General features: G+C 37.2%; 1 long non-coding RNA gene across 1 annotated transcript in view; it reads left to right on the plus strand.

Annotated features, from left to right (window-relative positions):
• Window positions 1–286: 286 nt before the first annotated feature.
• Window positions 287–18,927, plus strand: part of LOC141504847 (uncharacterized) — a 28,016-nt gene continuing 9,375 nt past the window's right edge. Inside the window, exons 1-2 of the long non-coding RNA XR_012473483.1 lie at window positions 287–972; window positions 2,580–2,719. This is a non-coding gene — a long non-coding RNA (uncharacterized LOC141504847). The remainder of the gene's footprint in view (window positions 973–2,579; window positions 2,720–18,927) is intronic.

Here is an 18,927-nt window from a genome sequence, read left to right on the forward strand (position 1 = left end):
CTAAGCAAAGGTATATAGACAGGCGATGGGATGTTCTGGGTAAGGAGTGACAGAAAGACTAGTTTGGACTATAGAGGGCATGAAAAGTAATGTATAATAAAGATGGAAAGATAGGTAGATCTGGAAGTATGCCCAAAGAGCAATAAAACTGATCATACTCTTTGACCCAACAATACCAATACTAGGTCTATATCCAAAAGAAATCATAAAAAATGGGGAAGTCCCACATGTTCAAAAATATTTATTGCAGTTCTTTTAGTAGTGGCAAAGAATTAGAAGCGGGGGGGGATGCCTGTCAATTGGGGAATAATTGAACAAGTTATAGTATATGAATATTATGGAGTATTATTGTTCTATAAGGAACCTTGAATGTTTGAACTTTAGAGAAACATGGAAAGAATTACATGAACTGATGCTGAGCAAAGGGAATAGAACCAAGAGAATATTGTACACAGTAACAACAACATTGTGAGTTTATCAGCTTTGATGGATGCAGCTACTATAAGCAGTTCAAAGATCTAGGACAACCCTGGGAGACCTGTTATGGACAATGCCATCCACATCCAGAGGGAAAAACAAACAAACAACAACCAAAAAACCAACATAGAATCTGAAAGGATACTATGTTCATTTTTTAAAAACTTTTCTTATATATTTCCTTCCTATCCCATGTTGTAGGAGAATTGATAAACTTGGCAACTAATTGTCTACACAGAGTGAGAGAAAATCTATCCTTGGCCCTCTTCTCTCTGAACAATTTCATTCATTTCTATGGCATCATTTACCATTGTGATGAAGATGATTCCCAAGCATACTTCATCAATACATGTTAACATCTCTGAAAGTCTTCAGGTTATTTCTATCTGGATGCCCCATTGGCCACTTCAAACCAGTGTTGTGCAGTGGGGTCCATGCTTTCAGAGGCACTAACAGCACTGGAATCAGGATTTGTACTATATGAACCTAATAGAGGTAAGTACACACATGCCCCCCCCCCCCCCATTCAGTGAGGCAGATGTACTGACTGCCTTACCCTGTGGTTTTTCAGGTGGTTAAAATCAAGATCAGCTATACTAAATATCTTATACACATGTGTGAAATGTATCATCTAGACTCAGGAAAAAGAGCATTTATAATAAAAGGGTCTACAAACATTACACTGGTAACATACAGAGAAATAAGGCATGCAACTATTGTTCACATTCAACCCAGTTTCTATGTCTCAACTTGGATCTTTACCATATTTAAGGCTAAAATACTCAAATTCTACTGTTTTGGGCTATGAAAATGTCTGGAATCATATAGATATTACATATATGAAAGCAGTGATCAAGAATTAATATTTATTTTATCATTATTATTTTTTTTTACTTTTAATGTCAGAGAATGCGCTGCCTCCTCTGTCTCCCCTGATAACACATCCCTCCTGCAAACTGAATAAGTTCCAAATAGAGTTTATTATTTTCCCCCACAAATCTGTAGTCTTCTTTCTTCCCCTCTTTTAAAAGCAATACCATTCACCTGCATCCCATATTCATAACCTTTTGACTTATTCCTCCCCCTCATATTGCATATGCCATTGGTTTTATGAAGCCCTGCCAGTTCTGACTCTGGACTATCCTTGTATCAGTCTGCTTTTTATGACTACACCCACCATCCTAGTACAGACAGGTCCTCATAACCACCCATGCAGTGGCTATTATTGTAATGGCTTCTTGAGAGGCTTTCCATTTCCTCTTTTCAGCCCCACCAGTTCATCTTTCATTCCACTGCCAGAATTATCTTTCTGGTTGGTTTGTCATTGTTACACTCAGAAATAAGGGTCTATAGAAACTCTTCTGATGGACACTCAAGCCCTTTTCCATCTGTCATCACTTTATCTTTTCAGTTTTCTCTTTCGTATCATTCATTCACCATCCTTTCCATACTCCAGTCATAGATGCATTGAATTCTCATGACTGCTTGCCTTAGCCTATCTCTACTGGATATCTGCAGTACTCTCCTTCTCTCTTCACTTGCTGAATTCCTATCAATAACCTTGTAAAAAAATACTCCAAATCACTAATAATTAGCAAAATGCAAATTAAAAGTGCTCTAACATTTTACCTAATACTCTTCAGACCATCAAAATTGAGAAAAATGACAAATGACAAATGTTGGTGGGCTTATGAATTGCTCCACATAGTTCCAAAGAGTCAGCTGCTCCCTTCCACATCCTCTTCCTTATTTATTTAGAGGTCTTCTTGTATACTCTGATTATGTGAGATAAATTTTCCTACCTTTCTTTTTCTCCCCCCCCCACATCATACTCCTCTTTCCCTCTTTCCATTTTCTTTCCCAAATCATTCAGATGTAACAGAACCCCACTTCCAGACCTTCTCTAATTGGTCTCCCTCTATGAAACCCAATGATGATAGAGTTCAGAGTGGACATGCTGATCATCTCTCCATATTTTAATTTAAGAAGTTTATTTTTCTTTAGTCATTTATCATTATTCATTAATGTTTGCCTCTTTATGTTTCATCTCATAGTTGTATTTGAATTTCAGAGTTTCTTCACAGTTCTGATCTTTTCATCAGGAATATTTTGAAGAGACATGGAGTGAAGCTAGTAGATGAGAGATAGACACCCAGCTGAACTCTCCCAGCATTCCCATCCAAAGAATTTAAAATTATGCTTCACGTCATTATGGGAGTTCCAGAGCCAACAAAACAACAGGGTGAGAATTTTTTCTGGCCTAGGAAAACTTAAGAACTCTGGAGGCGAAATCTGTGGTACTGAGGTAGAGGCCAACTGTAGCCTCCACAGAGCTGCAGCAGCAGCAACTTCCTTGAGCTTTCAGTCCAGTGAAGGTAAGAAGGTCAGGCAACTGGTCAGAAAGAGATTATGTTGGTGGGGGCAGTTAGGTGGCACAATAGATAGAGCATCAGGAGTCAGGAGGACCCAAGTTCAAATCTGATCTCAGATAATTATGAGTTATGTGACCTTGGGCAAGTCATTTAATCCCAAATGCCTCCAAAAAATAGAAAAGAAAAGAAAAAAGATTATACTGGCACTGATTGACAGCTCTATTGCCCATAGGTAGTTCTGAGTCACAGTTCTGGGGAGGAGAGGAGAACTGGTGATTTGTCACAAAGGAGTACAACCCTGTTCACAGTATCAAACCAAAGAGAAGTTCTAGAACTTGCAGCTGCAGGGGATCACAAACCCTTCCTGGATAAAGATCAGAGTACAGGAGCAATAACCACACCTCTCCCAGGATCATATCACCTTGGAAGCACCAAAAAGTTTCAGACCCCAGAACTAACTCTGAAAACAACAGCACAAAAAAGCCTGAAGTTTGGGACAATGCCTCCTCAGATGTGGGTGAGTAGAATCCAACTTTAACATGAAGTTCAAAGTCAAAAATAGGTTGGAAAAAATGAGCAAACAAAAAAAATCTGACCACAAAAAGTCACTATGTGTCAGGGAAGACCAAGACAAAAACTCAGAAGAAGATAACAATGCGAAAATAGCTACCAAAAAATTCTCAAAATATAATGCCAATTGAATCCATACCCAACCAGGTAGTATTGAATAAAGAAACAAGAATGGGGAGCGGAACCAAGATGGCAACAGGAGAGGACCATCTCTTAGGTGCTCTCACTCAAAACTTAAAAGCTAAGGACTCTAAATTTTCAGGAGACAGAACCCACAGAGGGATCCAGTGAGGCAGTTCTCCAACCCAAGATAACCTGGAAAAGAGCAGAAAAGGCTCCACTCCAGGGGGTTGGAGGGGTAGCCTGCCAGAACAAAGAAACTTCAGCCTCCCTGAGGCAGCCCCAGGGTGCTGGGAACCATGGCTCCCAGCCGCGAGGGCAGTTTCCTGATCTACACCCTGGGGAGCATCAGGCACATCTTGGAGGATCAGTGAGGAGACCTCTGCCAGAGTAAGCATGTGGAGCCCAGCCCTCAGGGCACTCAGTGAGCAGCATGGCCGTGGCAGCCCAGATTCAGGAACAGGAAGCAGGCAGAGTTGGTAAGCAGGAGCCCCCAGGGCATGATTGCTGAGCCTAGGGAGGGGAGTGGAGAGGGACTGCCGAGCTCTGACCTCTGTCCCTGGAATAGGACTCTGGGGTTCTGACCACATTCAGATCCTGATTGCAGTCTAAGCCCCCCCATAGAACAGCAGGGCTCCCCCCACATCTCAGCCCCGTGGCAGAAGGGTGTGCTTATGATCATTCACAGACCAGGAGGGAAGACAGAGCCTCACACACTAAGATCCTTGTGGGAGGTGTCCCAATAATACTCAAAAGCTCAGGAAACACCCCCCAAACCAGGAACAGGCTGGAGAAATGAGTAAGCAGAGAAAAAAGAGGAACACCATTGAGAAATACTTTGCCTATGATACCAAGAAGGATCAAAACACTCAATCTGAAGATGAGGAAGTACAAGTTCCTGCATCTAAAGACTCCAAGAAAAACAAAATTGGGCTCAGGCTATGACAGAGCTCAAAAAGGACTTTGAAAATCAAGTAAGGGAGATAGAAGAAAAATTGGGAAAAGAAATGAGAGAGATGCAGGAAAAACATGAAAAAGAAGTCAACAGCTTAGTCAAAGAGATCCAAAAAAATGCTGAAGAAAATAACAGCATAGGTCAAATGGATAAAACAGTTCAAAAAGTTATTGAGGAGAAGAATGCTTTAAAAAGCAGAATTGGCCAGATGGAAAAAGAGATAAGAAAGCTCTCTGAAGAAAACAAATCCTTCAGACAAAGAATGGAACTGAGGGAGGTTGCTGATTTTAAGAGAAATCAGGACACAATACTTCAACACCAAAAGAATGAAAAATTAGAAGAAAATGTGAAACATCTCATTGAAAAAACAACTGATATGGAAAGCAGATTTAGGAAAGATAATTTAAAAATTATTGGAATACCTGAAAGTCATGATCAGGAAAAGAGCCTTGACATCATTTTCAAAGAATTACTACAGGAAAATTGGCCTGATATACTAGATGCAGAGGGCAAAATAGAAATGGAGAGAATCCACTGATTCCCCCCAAGAAAGAGATCCCAAAAAACCAACCCTTAGGAATATTATAGCCAAGTTCCAGAACTCCCAAGTCAAAGAGAAAATATTACAAGCAGCCAGAAGGACACAATTCAAATATTGTGGAGCTGCAGTCAGGATCACACAGGACTTAGCAGCAATTACATTAAAGGCTTATAGGGCTTGGAATATAATATTTTGGAAGGCAAAAGGGTAGAAAATGAAAAGAATTTACCAATCATTTCTTTTTTTTTTAGGTTTTTTTTCAAGGCAATGAGGTTAAGTGGTTTGCCGAAGGCCACACAGCTAGTGTCTGAGGCCAGATTTGAATTCACATACTCCTGACTCCAGGGCTGGTGCTCTATCCACTTTGCCACCTAGCTGCTCCTACCAATCATTTCTTGAAAGAGATCCCAAAATGAAAACTTCCAAGACTATTATAGCCAAATTCCAGACCTATTAGATTAAGGAGTAAACACTACAAGCAGCCAGAAAGAATCATTACAAATATTGTGGAATCACAATCAGGATCATACAAGACTTACCGGATTCCATCATAAAGAACACTCGATAATTTCTCAGAAACTTACTGTGTGACTTTGGACAAATCATTTAATCCTGTTTTGCCTTAGTTTTTTCATCTGTAAAATGAATTGGAGAAAGAAATGGCAAAGCACTCCAGGATCTTTACTGAGAAAACTCCAAATGGAGTCACAAAGGATAGGGCATAATGAAAATGACTGAACAATAACAATATTAAAGGAGGGGAGACTTGGAATATGATATCCGGGAAGGCAAAGGAGTTAGAATTACCATCAAGAATAATGTATTCAATGAAATAGAGGATTTTTAAGTATTCCTAATAAAAAGGACCGTAGTTGAATAGAAAATTTGACATTCAAACACAAAACTCAAGAGAAGCATAATAAAGTAAACCCAAAAGAGTAATCATAAAGAATTCTACAATGTTAAACTGTTTACATTCTTATATGAGAAGATGATACATATAACTCCTAAGAACTTTCTAATTATTAGGGCAGTAAAAAAAAACAGTTTATACAGAGAATGGGCTTTAGTTGATTATGCTGAAATTATCTCCCCCCCCCCAAAAAAAAGGGATGAGAAAAGAGATCCATTGGGAGAAGGGGGAAAGAAGGGGTAGAACAGGGATAATAAAAGGGAGACTAGATTAAGTGAGGCAGTAGTAGTTAGAAGCAAAATTGACTTTTGAGGGATAGATTGCAAAGAGAGAAAGAGAGAAAGGAACAGAAGATAATGGGATGAAGGGAACAGTAATCATAAATTTGGATGTGAATGATATGAGTTTACCTATAAAACAGAAGCAGATAGATGAATGGATTAGAAATCATAATCCAATAATGGATTATTTGCAAGAGACAGATTTAAAACAGAAAATCATACACAGAGTTAAAATATGGGACTGAAGGAGAATTTAATATGCTTCAACTGAAATTAAAAAAAGATTGGGGAGGAGGGAGGAAGGGGAGCAATAATCATGATCTCAGACAAAAAAAATAGCAAAAATCGACCTAATTAAAAGAGATAATAAGAGAAACCACTTATTGCTAAAAGGCATCATAGTAAATAAAGTAAAATAAAAAATTTACAGCAAGTTTCTCCAATAAAGACTTAATTCTTCAAATATAGGAAATTGAGCCAAAATTATAAAAATAGGAACCATTTACCAATTGGAGTTGTCATTCAATCAATTTTTAGTTGTTTTGACTCTTCATGATCCCATTTGGAGTTTTCTTGGTAGAGATACTGGAATGACTTGTCATTTCCTTCTCTAATTCATTTTACAGATGAGGAAACTGGGGTAAACAGGTTTGCCCATAATGATGTTTGTCCATTATCAAAGAACATCATGACATTCAGGAGATGATGTCACGACAAGCACATGATTTGAATTTGAGTGATGGGGTGCTGTGCTAAGTCACCAGAATTGCTTTTCCCTCCAAAGTCTTTCTGGAACCAATGGTCAGATATGAATCAGGACAACTAGAGATGGCCCTAGATACAAGACAATCAGAGTTCAGTGATTTGCCCAAGGTCAAACAATTAGTGAGTGTCAAGTATCTGAAGCTGGATTTGAACTTCCATCCTTCTAATTCTGAGGTCAATGTTCTATCCACTGCTCCACCTTGCCACATCAAAAAATATGAAGAAAATTTTCAGAAGAATATAGTCATATGTAATCATACTGAATATAGTCATATGTAATCATACTGATTACAGAAATGCAAATTAAAACAATTCTGAGATACTACCCCCCACACCTACCGGAAATGACAAATGCTAAGTAGATACAATAAGGAATGACTGCTGAAGTAGTGAACAAATCCAACCATTCTGGAGAACAATGTACAGTGACACAGAAATAAAACTCTGCATATCCTTTGACCCAGAATATTACTAGTAGAATCTGTATCCCAAAGAGATCAAAACAAAAGGAAAAAAGACCTATATGTACAAAATTATTTATAGTAGCTCTTTTTGTGGGGAAAAGAATTACAAAGCAAGGGAATGTTCATCATTTAGGGAAAGATTAAACAAGTTGTGCCAAAGGATTGTGATGGAATATTATTGTGCTATAAGAAACAACAAGAGGAGTGATTTCAGAAAAATATTGCAAGATCTATATAAACTGAAGCAAATTAAAATGAGAAGAAATAGGAACTCATTGTGGACAGTAAAAAATAATGTTGCAAAGATGATCTAGGTACTGTAATCAAAATGATGAACTAAGACAATTCCAAAAAACTCATGATGAAAACATTTCATCCATTTTCAGAAAGAGAACTGATGAACTCTGAATGAAAAACTGAAATATAGTTTTCTCACTTTATTTTTCTTGTTTTTTTTGAAATATGGCTAGTATGAAAATGTTCTTTATTATTTCCATATTTAATTGATATATTGCTTGCCTTCTTTGTGGGAGAGATGGTGGAAGGAAGGGAGAAAAATCAAAACTCTAAATTTAAAAAGAAAATAATTCTAATAAATAACTAACAAATTGAAACAAAAAATTTTAAAGGAATGCTTTGAAGGTCTCTATTTCACTAAAGATCCATTTTCTCCCAGTAGCATTATATTCAGTTTTTCTCAGTAATTTTTTTTTTTTACTGTAAGCTCATGTCCTTTGACTTTTGGATATCATATTTAAATTTTTCACTTTCTTGGCAGAGATATTGGAATGACTTGCTAAAAATTATATGTAATCCTGACTATGATTCCTCCTTGAATTGTTTCTTTCTGGATGCTTTCGGTATTTTTCTTTGACCTCAAAAATTCAGAATTTGGTTATAATGTTCCTGGGAGTTTTTATTTTGGGGTTTCTTTCAGAAGATGATTGATGAATTTTTTCTATTTCCACTATGCCCTCTGGTTCTAAGAGATCTAGGTAGTTTCTTTTAAGATTTCTTGAAATGTAATGCTTAGGTTCTTTTTTTCCTTTGTCATGGCATTCAGATCCGTGATTGTTTTTTTTTTTAAACAACCTAAAAGAAGTTTTAAAGTGTGAGCATAGTTTGCTTTTTTCTGATTTCAGACTCCATAGTTTTTTCCCTCTGAGGGTGGATGGCATCTTTCACAAAAATTCTCTCAAGATTATCCTTGATCACTGAATTGCTGAAAGGATCATCTCACAATTTTGCTGTTAGAGTATACAGTGTTCTCTTGCTTCTACTCACTTCACTCAGAATCAGTTCATATAAGTCTTTCCAGGTTTTCCAAAGTCTGGTTACTCATTATTACTTTTTCTTTTTTTCTTTTTTTAGGTTTTTGCAAGGCAAACGGGGTTAAGTAGCTTGCCCAAGGCCACACAGTTAGGTAATTATTAAGTGTCTGAGACTGGATTTGAACTCAGGTACTCCTGACTCCAGGGCTGGTGCTTTATCCACTGTGCCACCTAGCCACCCCTACTCATCATTTCTTACAGAAACATTAGCTGTGAGAATTGTTCCCCAGCTCTCTGCTTCCTTCTAATTTTGATTGCATTTGTTTTATTTGTGCAAAATTTTTTTTCTTTCCCTCAATCCTATCTTCCCCTATTTGTACTTTTCTTTTTCCTTCCCTCTTCCCCTTCCTCACCAATTTTTTTTTTAGATTTTTGCAAGGCAGTGGGGTTAAGTGGCTTGCCCAAGGCCACACAGCTAGGTAATTATTAAATGTCTGAGGCCGAATTTGAACTGAGGTACTCCTGACTCCAGGGCCAGTGCTCTATCCACCCCACCCCCAAGTTTTTCTTTTGATTGCTGCTTGCCTCACACTGTCCTTTCCCATTCCCTATAACTTTCCTGTAGAGGAGGATAAATTTCTAAACCCAATTGGGAATGTTTTTCATTCCCTCTTGGAATCTAATTTGTGGAGATTAAGATTTGTTTAGGGTTTACACTTTCCCTAATTTCCCCTCTATTATAATAGATCCTTTGCGCCTCTTGAAGAGGTACTAATTATCTTCTAATGGCTCCACCTTCTTTTCACAATATAATCCTTTTTCCAAATCTTAATTATTTTATAACTGCTTTGTACCCACACCCTCTGTCAAAGTATACTCCAACTGTCCTGGTGGAAATATAATTCTCAAGAGTAAGAACCATAAACAGCATTACATCATAATAAATTTATACCCATCCCCTCTGTCCCAGTACCTACCCTCTGGCTATAGTCCAGTGATTCTTAAAGTTCTTCTTTATCTGGTTTTCAGGTCAGTTGAGGTTCCTTATCCTATTTTTTTTTTTAGTCTTTTGACTTTAATACTTCTTATTGCCTCATGAAGTCATTGATTTCTATTTGGTCCATTCTAATTTTCACAGTTTTCTTGGGCAAGGTCTTGTACCTCTTGTGACAAACTGTTAATTCCCTTTCCAAATATTTATTCCTTACTTCTCATTTCTTTTCCAACTTTTTTCCTTGAGTTCTCATTCCAATAATAAAAGCATTTTAAGACAATTTAGAAAAAACCCTCTTATTATTTATTCTCTTCCAGGAATTTGAGTTGATTTTGTGCCTTATTATGAGACATTGCTCTCAGGCAATGCTTATGATTTGGAGTTATGCTATTCTTCTGCATTTTTGTCTTAAGCATCTCTGCCACCAAGATAGCTCATTATGGAAAGGTTCTTTTTTTTCCTTTGCCCAGTCTTTTTTTTTTTTTTAATTTTTCAAGGCAATGGGGTTAAGTGGCTTGCCCAAGGCCACACAGCTAGGTAATTATTAAGTGTCTGAGGTCGGATTTGAACCCAGGTACTCCTGACTCCAAGGCCGGTGCTCTATTCACTGTATCACCTAGCCTCCCTCCTTTGCCCAGTCTTGCAGCCTTCTTCCTGACATTGCATTGAATGTGGCTGGACTCTTCACATTTTTGGAGGGAAGGTCTGCAGTCATCTTTTTGGTACTTTCTTGGGATAGTGACTGTTGGGTTTTGCCAAGATCTCACAACCAGTCTTGGAATCCTCAGGCTTAGATTATCTGATCCAAGGATAAGTGATCTGATTGCTATACTGCCCTCCCCTCCCAGCACTGCAAATTCCTTAAGTGAGCTTGGTTCTTCTGTGTAAGTACAGACTGCTGTTGGACTTTGACTCTCTTAGTCAGCTATAAAATACGGCTAATTTAAAATGACAGAATTGTAGGCTTCTGTTGCTCTGGGATTCCTAACCTGGACATTCTTATGCAAGCTATGCTGGAGACTGGAAGTGAAATCTGATCTGAGATTGGGTTATGAGATTGGGTTCCATTGCTGATTACTTCTCAACTTACTCCTTTCTCTATAAACAGCCCAATGCCTCCCTATCTTGGAATTCTGTAACTCTACCCACTTCCTTCCCAGATCTCCTTTTCAGTTCACTGTGGAACCATGACCTGAAACCAAGGAATGGGCAACAAAGCTCCTAGATTGCACCTGTCCGCAGTACAGAGTATCTTGGTTCAAGTCTGAGATGGCTTCTTGCCCTGGTACCTCAGGTGTTCTGTCTCTGGTTCCAGACCCATCCCAATGTCTGCAGACCTCTCTGTCTCCCTATGCTGATCTGAACTAGACAAATAACTCACTGTGACCTTTTCTGGATTTTCACAGGATCAGGATCCTATCTGGTGTTTTTTTTTCTAGATATGTTTGGAAAAAATTTGTGTAAAGTAGCTCTCTATGCTGCTTCCTATCACTCCACCATCTTGATTCCCTTCCCTTTTATATAGCATAATACTTTTCCATTATATTCATTTGCCATAATTGTTCAGCCTTTCCCCTATTGCTGGCTACCTCCTTAGTTTTCAGTTCTTTGTCATTACCAAATGAACCATTATAAATATTTCACTCATATTAATCCTTTTTGTCTTTGGGTTATAGGCTTACTAGTGATATTAGTTCAAAGGATATACACAGTTTAATAATTTTTGGAGGCCTGGTTCCAAATTGCTCACTCTTAACTGGTCAAAGGAAGAATACACAAACACAAAAATGGATATAGAAATACATTTTATTTAACAGGGAAATAGAAGGAGAAAGAGAGAAGGGGGGGAAATTTGAGAGAGAGAGATTCTTTTTTGTTTTTTTACAAGGCAGTGGGATTAAGTAAATTGTCTAAGGTTACATAGCTAGGTAATTATTAAGTGTCTGGGGATGAATTTGAACTCAAGTCTTCCTGACTCCTGGGCCAGTCCTCTATCCACTGAGCTACCTAGCTGTCCTGAGAGAGTAAATTAAGAAAGGGATTAGTCCTAGCATAGCAAACTTTTGGGATGTGCAAAAATATTTATAACTCTTTTTGAAGTGGTCAAGAATAGAATTTGAGGAGGTACCTATAAATTAGGGAATATATGAACAAGCTATGGTATAAATGTGACAAAATATTGTGTTAAAATCATGATTGATTGATTGATGTTTGTCCTTTGTTCTAGAAGATCATGACATTAGAGAAGTGATACCATGGCATGCACATGATTTGGATTTGAGTGAAGGAGGTTGATCACCAGCCTCACTTTCTCCTCCAGAGCAATCTGGGTCCAGTGACCAGATTTCTAATCAGAATGATTAGAGAATGCCTTGGATGGGAGGCAATCTAGGGCAAGTTACTTGTCCAAGGTCACACAGCTAGTAAGTGTCTAAGACTGGATTTGAACTCAAGTCCTACTGATTTCAGAGCCCATTGGCTTCCCCTACTTAATGACTAACCAGAAATCCAAAGCACTAACAATGAAACATACTGTTCACCTCCTCATAGAGAGATGAAGTACTCAGAATGAAGAATTAGAAAAAAAATTTATAGATACAAATAATACAGAAATTTGTTTTGATTGACTATACATTTTCATAATAGATTATGCTAATTTTGTGCTCTTAATAGGGGGCAGGGATTTGCATGAGAATGCAAAAAAGGAAAGTCTGATTAAAACAAATGAAATTTTTTTTTAAAAGTAATGAAGGGGACAGCTTCAGAGAAATCTGATAAGACCTGTATGCACATAAACAATATTACCAATACAAACAACTTTGAAAGACTTAAAATCCCCAACTCTAATCAATGAAATGTCCAGCAAAGATTCCAGAGGCCCAGAGCTGAAGCATATGACCCACCTCTTCAAAGAAAAGTAATGGACTCAGGGTGAAAACTGAAACATACTTGTTTTGGAATTTTAAATTAAATTTTTTTTTCCAATGAATAAAAATAGACTTTCTCTCCCTCTTACCCTTCCTTCCACTAGGGAAAAAAAGAAAAACAAATCATTGCAACAAATATTCAAAGTCAAGCAACACATTTCCTTCATTGCTAATGTCCAGAAAATACTGAGATACAATTTTTTTTGATATGGACAATTTGAGAATTTTTTTTGCCTGACTAAGCATATTTGTTTCAAGGGCTTTGTTTTTCTTTTCTTTCCTTTTTTTTCTAATGGTAAAGAGGTATTAGCGAGAAAAAGATTTTTCCTAATAAAAAAATTAAAGTTTTTGAAGATTCCTAATTATATTGCACAAAACAACCCAAAAAGTATGTTCCTATCTATATTGTGCACCTCCTCCACTGTTAATGACCTCCTTCAGACCTCTCATGGAACTTTTTTTATAACTCAATAATGCATTTTTATAATAGAGGATATTATAATGATCTATGCTGATGTTTAATCCCTTTACTAGATTATAAGCTCTATGACTGCAGGAACTGAGTCTTAACCTAAATTTTATAGAAAACTACAGAGCTTTTTCTATGCCTAGAATGTTTTTAATTAGTGTTTATTTTTAGAAAAACGTAAAATATTATTTAAAACACATGAGGTAAATGAAGTGGGACTGGCTAATATCTTTAGCTAATATTTTATGTAAATGAGAAAGTTATTTCCAGGTCAGGTACTTAGCTTACACACAAAAAAAAGTTTTAGAAAGCTGTTCAGAAAGGTTGCTAGTCTTTTTTTTTAAATTATAAGGATGGTTGAAGGAGTGATGAAATTCCCCCTCCTATTCATCATAATACTTATTTGCTCCTACTGTTCTAGTATATCAGAGATTACAAAACCATTTCCTTACAACAATCCTGTGAAGTAAGTAATGCTTATATTATTATTTTGGTTTTTCAGAGGAAAAAATTGAGTCTCAGAAGACAAAGAGCTTGCCCAAGATAATATAACTAGTAAGTGCTGGAACTGAGAAGGGAACTCCGGTTTTGTTTCTGCAGGCCCAGGGTCTTTTCCATTACATGGCTCTGCTGCTATGTACACATCTGTGTGTTCAGAAAACCTCGTGATGCTGGGGATTTTTTTCAACAAGTGATTAAGCTATATCCTATCAGTCAGAATTTCCTGTAGATTAATTCTCAGAACAGTAATTTATGGTTTCTTCATCTTCCTGGGTTGGGGTGAAATGAACTAACAATGCAGGGCAAAGGAAGGGTGTTGAGGAAGTCAAGCATGGACACAAGGCAGGCTAAAATCCTGGGCCAATGCTTATCATACACACACACACACACACACACACACACACACACACATATATGTATATAAAATACAAATGCATATATATTCATATATGTATGCATGCATAGATATGTGTGTATATTTTATATGCTTAAATCATATATATATACTACACATGTAATATATCTATCTAGCTATATAGAGAGATAGATATACCATTTTATATATAGTACTTATAAGAAAATATTTAAAACTCCCAGACCAGGTAGTTTAGTTTACTCAAAATAAGATATTTTAATATCTAGCAGCAAGAGGAAACTTCTTTTTTCTTAGGCCGGAAGCTAAAAGTTTCCTGTGTCTCCTTCAGGTGTGGCTGCCAAAAGTTAATTCATACATCCATTTGTTCCAATGAGGGAAGTTTTTTCTAATATTTAAATTCAAATTAAAAAAATTATTTAGCACTTTCTATGTAGCCTGATCTTTGCTACACACAGTACTTATATTTAAATGAGAATGTGGGGAATACAAGATAGAAAAATAAATGAAACACTATTAATTAAGCATCTACTATGTGGCAGACACTATAGAGACATGAATGAAAGCAAAGAAGACAATCAACAAGTATTTATTAGTAAGTTCTTACTAAATGTCAGTCACTGTGTTAAGTGTTGGGGATATAAAGATAGGAAAAACAGTCCTCACATTTTAATAGAAAAAGATAACACATAAAGAGGTGGCATTGTCTTAAAGATGGTTAGAAAGTAGATTTGAAGCCTAGTTCCAAACAAAATAAGGTAAAAGCTCACCTGTAAGTGTTCAGGGACTCAAAGAGGGTGTTCAAGGTTCAAGAAGACTCCTACATATTTGGTTCAAGTCAATAAATATTTATTAAGCATTTACTATATGCCAGCAAGGCTCTATGTTAAACACCAAGAATTCAAAAAGAGGCAAGAAATTGTCTTTGCTTTCAAGGAGTTTACAATCTAATGAGGGAAATGATATACAAACAATACAAAGGAAGTTATAAACAAAATATATAGGAAATAATTAAAGGAGTAATCATGCTGGAATTAAGAAGTGTTAGAGAAGCTTTTCTGTAGAAGGCAAGATTTTATCAGTTGCCAAATGCTATCCTTTCTGTTTCTATCTTCACAGCATTTCTCACAGTCATAACCTGCTCTCCACTCACTTTCACCCTAGACCAGTCTGTTATTTCCTTTTAACTAGGCTATTGCAACAGCTTTCTAATAGGTCTCCCTAACTCAAATCTTCCCCACTTCAATCTTTCCTCCAATTAGTTGCCAAAGTGATTTTCCTAAAATAGTACAGACCTATCCATGTCACCACCCTACCCAATACACTCCTGTGGCCTAGGATCAACTAAATATAAACTCTTCTACTGTCATTTAAAGTTCTTCCCCCCAGTCTGATCTTCCTTTCCCAAGTTTATTATATACTATTCCCCTCTGTGTACTCCATGGCCTAGCCATGCTGGCCTACTTAATCATTCTCCTATATAATACTTTATTGTCCAGGCTCCACGTCTAAGCCCTGGCTATCCCTCAGCTGTAATGTTGTTCCTCCTTATCCCTGCCTCTTGGAATTCCTGGCTTCCTTGAAGACTCAATTCAATTGACAGAAAGAGAGGAGCTGGGTTGCCCAACTTGCTATCACTGGGGCTACTCCTGTTGATGATGTATGTATGGCCTTCATTCTCAAAGAAGACTATAACTTACTGAACAGAGGATAAACATCAACCTCTGTGAGTAATAGGAGCACTGTGCCACGGCACCACCACCACCTGGCACATAGTAAATACTTAATAAATACTTGATTTGGCATGGCTAGGTGGCACAGTGGAAAGAGCATGGGCCCTGGAGCCAGGAGTACCTGAGTTCAAATCTGGCCTCAGACAAGGCAAACCCTGTTTGCCTTGCAAAAACCTAAAAAAAAGAGTTAATTATTTTTCTTTTTTAAAAAATTGTATTTATTCAAGACAATGGGTTTAAGTGACTGACCCAAAGTCACACAGCTAGGCAATTATTAAGTGTCTGAGACCAAATTTGAACTCAGGTCCTCCTGACTCCAGGGCTGGCACTCTATCTAGCTGCCCTGGTGCATTTCTTTTTGCTGATTTTTTCCCCCTTTTCTTCTTCTTTTCTCTTTAAAAATATTATTTGTTATATGGAATGACCTTCTAGGAGGTGAAAAGGGAAAAGGATTCTGGAATAAATTTTGGTAATGTAAAAACAGATATAAATAAAAATTTATTTTAAAAAAGCAATATAAGCTTCATGAGGGCAAGGGCAAGAAATATTATCTGCTTTTGCTTTTGGATCCCTAGTACTTAACATAATGCTTGTATAGTATATAAGCATTTAACAAATACTTTTTTTTTGCAAGGCAGTGAGGTTAAGTGGCTTGCCCAAGGCCACACAGCTAGATAATTATTAAGTGTCTGAGCCGGATTTGAACCCAGGTACTCCTGACTCCAGGGCCGGTACTCTATCCACTGTGCCACCTAACTGCCCCTATTAACAAATACTTTTAAAATTGCTAAATTCATATTACTAAATTACTAAAATTACTAAATTCATATATTTCTTCATTCTCTAATTTCTTCATTCTCTAATTCATTCTCTAATTCCCTGATTGGTAAATCATCTTTCTCCTCAGACCTCACATAATGAAGTTTTTCCTCCAATTCTAATTCATGTAGCATAAACTCTTATGCATTATAGTTATGTCTCCATATGGTGCATGAGAACAGAGGTTAGATCTGTTAGAAATAGTTTCTTTGGGGCAGCTAGGTGGCGTAGTGGATAGAGCACCGGCCCTGGAGTCAGGAGTACCTGGGTTCAAATCCGGTCTCAGACACTTAATAATTACCTAGCTGTGTGGCCTTGGGCAAGCCACTTAACCCCACTGCCTTGAAAAAAATCTAAAAAAAAAAAAAGAAATAGTTTCCTTGGGGCACCTAGGTGGTAACAGTGAATAGAGAATTGACCCTGGACTCAGGAGGACCTAAGTTCAAATTTGACCTCAGACACTTAATAATAATGGAGATCATTCTAGATCTATCCAACTTGCATCCCATGGACAGCATGCAGCCTTCACAGCCCAAACTTTATTATTATTTTTTGACATGGCGTCATTTTATTATTATTATTGGCAATATTGGTTAGTAATTGGTAATATGGGTTACACTGTAGTCACAAATAAATATTAAATTCTATTTGCAGCCCTTGACAAGATTTTGTTGAGTGATATGACCCAGAGAAGTTGAAAGGTTGGACACCATGATCTAGTCCAATGCCTTGAATTTGTGAGACTCTGATGACTTGATTTAAGTCACACAGGGAGTTTAGTGGCAGAGCTAGGAAGAAGAGCTGGGTCTCCTGACTCCTAATCCAGTGCTCTTTCTGATTGTATTAGGTCAACTTCAGGTGATCAGACTTTGGACAATAGATTCTTTTTTTTTTTAGGGTTTTTTTTTTTTTTGCAAGGCAAATGGGGTTAAGTGGCTTGTCCAAGGCCACACAGCTAGGTAATTATTAAGTGTCTGAGACAGGATTTGAACTCAGGTACTCCTGACTCCAGGGCTGGTGTTTTATCCACTACGCCACCTAGCCGCCCCGACAATAGATTCTTAATATTCAAACTCACAAGAAACTTTATAATGTCAGCTGATCGTTTATCATCGGAAATATTCCTAACAAGAAAATCCCATAGTACCATTCTCCACCTTTCTTTTTCCTAAAAACTATTTTATTTTTGGAATGGAAAAAATCAACATCTTATACCATTTACCAAGATAATATCACAATGAATATATTGTGGTGGAGTGGATAGAATACTGGCCCTGGAGTCAGGAGGACCTGAGTTCAAATGTGGCCACAGACACTTAAGAGTTAACCTAGTGTGACCTTGCACAAGTCACTTAATCCTGGTGCCTTAAATAAAAAAAAAAATTTTTTAAATGAATATATGGCCTAGATATAAAGAGAGATGCTACAAGAAATTTGGAACATGAAAGAAAATACTTATCAGACTTATGGATAGACAAAAGATTTATCAATAAACAGGGGTAGAGAGCAAAGTTAGGTGTCAAATATGTAATTTTTGTTACAATAAATTAAAAGGCATCTTCCCCTTAAAGAATGAGTCTACTCAGAGGACAAAATAACAGATCAGAAGATTGCTTGGTGGCCTTAGAATCAGAGCAAAAGAAAGCTAGGGATTCTTTCATTGAGTAGTGATAATCTCTGGTAACCCCAGGGAGATTTATGCCTACATAGAAGCAATTAGAGTAGAAAATAAGCTAGATCCAAAGTCAGGATATGTCCAAGTTCAAAGCTTTCAACTTCCTAGCTCTGTGACCAATGAGAGTGTCACTTATTCACTCAGTTATCTCACAAGCTTGGACTGTTGTATCTGTTGGAGTGGGCCTTTGGTTTGGACAAGTCCTCTGATTTCATTGGTGGAGGGACCTCCCAGTGAGGGAATGCCTTCTATCAATCAAGAATGAGAACAGATCAACAATTTATACTTTAGTGGGTTGCCTAGAGCAATGAGATATTAAGTAGCAAGGCCACCTAGTAAGGGTCAGAAAAGGAACTTCAACCACTTTTGGAAGTCAATTCTTTCTCATGTGTGTTTTTTTATATATGCATATATATGGAGGTGTGTATATGTGTGTACATGTGTGTATGTGTATATACACAGACATATATTCAACTCTATGTGTGTGTGTGTGTGTGTGTGTGTGTGTGTGTGTGTGTGTGTGTGGGCAACTAGATGGCACAGCAAATAAAGTCCTGGACTTGGAGATATGAGGATTCCTCCTCCTGAGTTCAAATTTTACCTTAGACATTTACTAGTTATGTAGTTTCCTCATCTGTAAAATGAACTGGAGAAGGAAATGACAAACCAATCCAGTATTATTGCAAGAAAAACCTCAAATGGGGTCA

The sequence above is a fragment of the Macrotis lagotis genome, chromosome 1 (genome assembly GCF_037893015.1).
Source record: "Macrotis lagotis isolate mMagLag1 chromosome 1, bilby.v1.9.chrom.fasta, whole genome shotgun sequence".
NCBI lineage: Eukaryota > Metazoa > Chordata > Mammalia > Peramelemorphia > Peramelidae > Macrotis > Macrotis lagotis.